This window comes from Capsicum annuum, chromosome 6 (genome assembly GCF_002878395.1).
Source record: "Capsicum annuum cultivar UCD-10X-F1 chromosome 6, UCD10Xv1.1, whole genome shotgun sequence".
Classification (NCBI taxonomy): Eukaryota; Viridiplantae; Streptophyta; class Magnoliopsida; order Solanales; family Solanaceae; genus Capsicum; species Capsicum annuum.
This window is the reverse complement of record NC_061116.1, coordinates 211,273,731-211,279,788: the sequence shown is the minus strand read 5'-3', so window position 1 is coordinate 211,279,788 and position 6,058 is coordinate 211,273,731.

Below are 6,058 nucleotides of genomic sequence, written 5' to 3'. Positions count from 1 at the left end.
ATGATCATGGTATATGTCCGTCTCAAGTGCAGGATTATGTATGTGGGGGATGATGGAGGTTCGAAAAAGGGCAGAAATAAGATGGATGAAGTCTGGATCAACTACTGTGGCATGCCAGTTTGTTTTGGATTGAAAGAGTTTGCCATTATGATGGACTTGAGATGCGATCGTCCAGAAGAGCCTGCCATCAAGAAAACACACCACAAAAGGTCCAACAAACGCAAGGTAAAAAAAAAGGGTTGTTGGGCATTGTTGGACCTAGCTACAAAGTGAAGGATTTGATAGCGGATCTCAAGAATAAAGACATACCAAAGCACTAAAGGGAGAAATTGTGCTTAGTTTGGTTTGTCCATTCCGTTTTATTGGCAAGAGATGTCAAGAAAGTCATAGAACGTGATTTGTTGGCGCTTGCTGATGATTTTGGGAGATTCAATGATTATTCCTGGGGTTAGGACAGCTACTACTTGACTGTCAAATATTTACTGAAAGAGCTAAATCCAAAAACGACCATATTATACGGCTTTCCTTTGACTTTCATGGTAAAATTGATCTCTATTTTTACTCATTCATTAATTTATATTAAATATACTTGTGACTTTTTTTTTGCTTGCTTCCTGTTTATAATTTTAAGGCTTGGGCATGTGAAGCCATTCTCCCCTTACAAAAGCATTTCACGAATTACCCAAATAATTCTTATCCAAGGATCCTTAGATGGTTGGCTGCAGTAGAGAGCAGCAAAAAAAATATTAATGAGGCTGATATCTTTAACCCTCTGGATGATACAGTACGTCTTCTTTCAACTAAAATAATTTGCCTCAAAAAAAATCTTAAAATAGATGTTCCATATATTGCAAGAGATTACCCGTCAAATGCAACTGGTGCAATGGGTAATCTGTTGCAACATGCGATCCATATTTTGCAACAAATTAACCATATGTTGCTCTGTTCTCTGAACCCTACTCAACAGATTACCCATCTACTATAAATTATGCAATAGATGGGTATTCTGATGTAACATATTATCAATCTATTTCAACATACGGATCAGTTGTCGCGGTAGCTAGATCGTCTGTTGCATAAGTTAGCTGTGTTAACATAACCCGAGCCCCATGTAACCCAACTGACTGTAAATTATTATTATATAATTTAAATTCCTCCTGTCGTTTTTATAGGTTGTGCATCCTTGGATCGTGCCTACCATTGATAAGCTGGGGATGACTTCTTTTCTTATTCTGGGACTTGTTCAAACAAAAGAAGACCCAACGGTGGAGTTAATAAAGAAGGAATTGGATGAAGCAACATCCATAAGAAGAGCAGTTAGGCAAGGTCAGTCTAATGTTGAAGCTCTTCATGACCTAACTCAAACTGCAATAGATCCGGGTGTTTCTTCTGAGGGTGTTGCTGGTGGAGTTGTTTGTGATGGTGGCAGCTATCCTGCTTCTGCTTCTGCTGCCAGTCGTGAATATGAGCATGTTAGTAGTGCTCAGCAAAAAATAAATATGTTTGAAAACACCTCTTGCACAGGTCCTCCCTCTCACCCCTACACTGGTCCCTCTCACACTTACAGTGGTCCCTCCACCCCTCCTCACCCTTATATTCTCATTTCAAATACAAAGTGTGTAAAGACAGAGAGGATAAACTCCTCGACAAGCTAGAGGCTATTGCTGAAGCTGTCGAGGAGTTGAAATCTAGGAAGGGTATCATACCATCCAACGAGGTGAGGGAGCCATGTACTCCTATAGTGGAGGTTAGGAGGAAAAGAATAAAAATTAGATAAATTTTCTTCGTTTTAAAATCAGCAAAAAATACAACTCCCCCCGCTCCAATAGTTGTTGAAGTTCAGGGGCGGCCGAAGAAGGTGGACATATTTACGACACTTGGCAAGGAAAAGAAGAAGGAACTGGAAGAATTCATCAAGATGAAGGTTCAAAAGAATACACCATGCATTCATTTGCCACCAAAGACTTCTCGAATATGACAAATATGTGCGTGTGGTACGAGGATAAGGTAAGTTTACTTTTGCTAACCTACCCTTCCAATCTACTCCATGAAGAAGAATCTACGCAGCAGATATGTAATCTGTTGCAACATCTTGGTATTCTATTGCAACATAATACACGTCTATTGCATAAGTTGCATTGGCGGGGTAATCTGTGAACTGATTCAGAGAACCCTCTGCATCAGATTCTTTCCACTGTATTTTTATTCTTTATAATTACCAACCCATTTAAAAATTATCTTTTTATACCACAGTATGTTAATGAAATTCTCTACCTCATGAGGGGCAGGCAATTAGCGTACCCAGATACTTATGGTGTTACTGATAGGATAATGGACCTCAATTTCTACAATAATTTCAAAGATAGGTACGCTGATCTTCATAATCTAGCTGATTCCGGAGGCCTGAGATTTGATTAGTTAGTTTCTACATTCCAATGGGATGAAGAAGCGATTAAATATGTTAGAGGGAAGAGGCCATATCCACACGGTAAGAGCTGGACCAAGGCAAAGAAAATCCTTACAATCATAAACGTGGATGTCACCCATTTTCTCACTATTGAGATACTATTATATGAGGGAAAGATTAAGGTTTATGACTACAACTTACCTGTGTTCAGCGAGAAGAAGTTTTTAACCCACTTGCAGCCACTCTTGAAGTTGTTGCCTAAGTTGTTGATGCAGAGTAAGCTGATGGATCATTTGCTGGCTGAAGTCTTGGCGAAGGAATCATGGGTTTTTGAAGATTGAAATAAGAACATCTAGCTCCCAAAAAATACAGCCGATGCAGCGTGTGGGCCATACTCACTTGCATACATGGAGTGTTTGTTGATCGGCACACAAATGATCGGTGTGTACGACACCATTGTGGGAAAGATGCATTGGGTCTAGGCATATGGGGTACTAACTAAATGGTTGGAGCCCTTGTATAAAAAAGAACATGTACAAAGACAGAGACGAACATGATAACAAATTTTCATTTCAAGCCAATTCACTATACATATAGGGGAAATAATTTTTATGTCTGGCAAAGTTGAATTTTTATAATGCAACAGATTTTATATCTATCATAACAGATATAGTACCTGTTGTGACAAATTAATTATCTATTGGAATAGATTGGTCATCTGCTGCGTTATGTAGATGTTCCCTGTCTGTCTGTCGCAATAGATTTACGATCTGTTGCAACATATAACTTATCTGTTGCAACTGATCGGTAATTTGTTGGAAGAAATAAAAAAGTAGGAAGACCTGTTATATAATTTCCAGCAGATGACCTACGTGTTGCATCTCATGTTGTAACATATGTCTAAATCTGTCTGATAAGATATGTCGTCTGTTGCAGCAGATATATTATCTGTTGTGACTCCATTTCAATTAACATGTTCAAAACTCAGAATTAATTATATTCATAGACAGAATAAAATAAATCGAAGCCTTCGGAAATTACATGAAATAAAATAACTCAACAAATAAATAAAATGTAAAATAAATCATTATGAGTAAAAACGATCTACTCTACAAATAAATCAACAAGTTAAATCAAGGAGGATAGGTTATTACATTGGCGGACTCAAGCTATAAAGATCTAATCAATATGGACAAGTTGTTCTTCATCCAGTGCTATGGAATTCGGCTTTGGTCGTCGTGGATCTTTAACGTCGGTTGCGTATGACTTCTGAACTTTTGCTTCTCCATATTTCCATAAAAGAGAAGCATATCTTTTGCGGAGTAATCCAGCATCAAGTCCATCATTTGTTACTTGTAATCCATCACTCAAATACTCGGTATAGGCGGCAACAAAAGGACCGCAATCCCTGCGTTATAAAAAAATAGATAATCCATATCTTGCAGGTCATACGAGCGTTGTAAAATTTGTGAAATGAAACTAAATCATGACACTTAAACTTACAGGCTACCAATAGTTTGTTGAGCAATTCCGTCAACATATTGTACATCAAATGGATTAGCCATTTTATCCCGGTATGCTTCAATCATCGACTAATTAGTATGAACCTTTTGATCCAAAAAGCCACTCATATCAAGGTAAGTAAGCAATATTTTAGCCAGCTTTTGTATCTCAGATGACCTCCTGGAACGTATCCTTTGCGACATTGAGTCATAAACTCAGATGCGCCTCTCTTTTAGAACGACGACAGCCAACACCCATTGGAATTCATCACCACAATTGATTGGGATGTATACTTCGTCGACCAAATGTCAAGGTAAGCCAACCGGAATGATAAAACCTTTGATGATGTTGATTAAGCATTTCTCATTTTGGGAAACTTCCGGATGTTATTAACAATACCTATCGTAGTCATTATTGATGTAAACTTTGTACAAATAATTGCCTGTTGTGTATCTATATTGTTGTTGTGTTTACAACTTGGCCTTCTTTCGGAGGTAGTAAAAAATGACATCGATGTGCTGCACATATTATCAAACATTTAGGATTACATGACGAAAAAATTAATACACAGATGTAATTAAATAAAGTATTAATTAATAGTAATATATATGGCCGTTAAACCTCATCATTCCAGCAAGTTTGGGGTTGTGACATCAAATAGAACCAATTCTTTATTTCGAGATGTGCAATAACAAAGTCAAACATATCAAAACCAAGACTCGATTCGTTCACTTTGTAGCGCTCGTCATTTTGTTTTCTACATGATGATTTATATGTGTTAATGTCAGGTTCTTACAACAAGAATTGTATAAACCAATATCCATAAAATTAATTTATGTACCCGCTGGTATGATGCTTTAACAGCCCATCAGCAATCCATTCTGAATAGTCGTTGATCAACTGTATTAGTTTTTTTAGAGCCTCGTCCAAGATGTTGAACCCTTCAAACGGGTAATTCTTCCGTTCTCCCAAATTGACAGGCTCCACTTTTTCTTCATCTTCGGAAGCAGTTAATGGATTATCAATGTCATATTATGCTCTTCGACAGTAGCTGTGACATCCACCTGGAAAGCCAAAATTGTCAATGCGAAGTAAAGATATACAATAGATTTTTCCATCTGTTGCAACAAATGATTCTTATGTTGCATTAGATGTATTATCTGTTGGGACAAATTCAAACAGGTAAATCAGAGCAGTACGATAATTTCAAACAGATGACCCATCTGTTGCAACATAAGACTCATCTATTGAAACATATAACAAATCTGATGCAACAGGTTAGACAACAGTTGCAACAGATGTATACATCTGTTTGATAATTTTTAGCAGATGTATCATCTGTTGAAACAGATATATGTTTGTTTGTTTTTTGGAACATATGATGTACATTTACCTTCTTCAGCTCATGCTGCTCTTCTGTGGCCCTTACACACTGAACATCGGTGAAAGACAAAGACAGAGGCATTGCAATCTTGCTTTTTTTTATGATTGATGATGCCTTGGAAGTATCTTTCCTTCTCCTCTTAGCTGCCTTGATCTCTAGTGGAGTGTCTGGATATGAAATCCTCTTTGATGGAATGACACCCCTCTTAGATGTCATTTCCTTTACAGAAGCAGTTAGTGCATTAATAACACTAATCACTCCATCATGTTTCTCCTTGTAGTCTTGACATTTGCATGAAAAACATTCGCTAGATGCGGCAAAATCTGAAAAAATCTGGACAACCATTATGATCATAATCATAATGGCTTGTTGTTTCAAAAACTGTAAGAGGAGCATCATTAGCCCCACCATCCAATTTTTTTTTTTGTGATGGCTATTGCTTCAAACAATTTTATTTTTATTCATCAACGACCTTAGGGTCCGATAAAGTTTGCACAGACCATAAAGTAAGAAAAAATTGCATCTTCAACTCTCGGTTGGTCGGAACAAGCCACAGATGGACAATCTAAAATAAATCGGTACATATATTAAGAATGATGATGAAATTATTTAATCATTAATTAAAATAAAAACTTGATTAGAATTGGACTTACTGCTTCCTTGGGGGAATTGAAAAGATCAAGAAATTTTGCATTTTTATCGGTTTTGGCCGACAACCATCTCAAAATTCTTGGACAGGAAACTTCTTCCTGGTAGTTCACTTG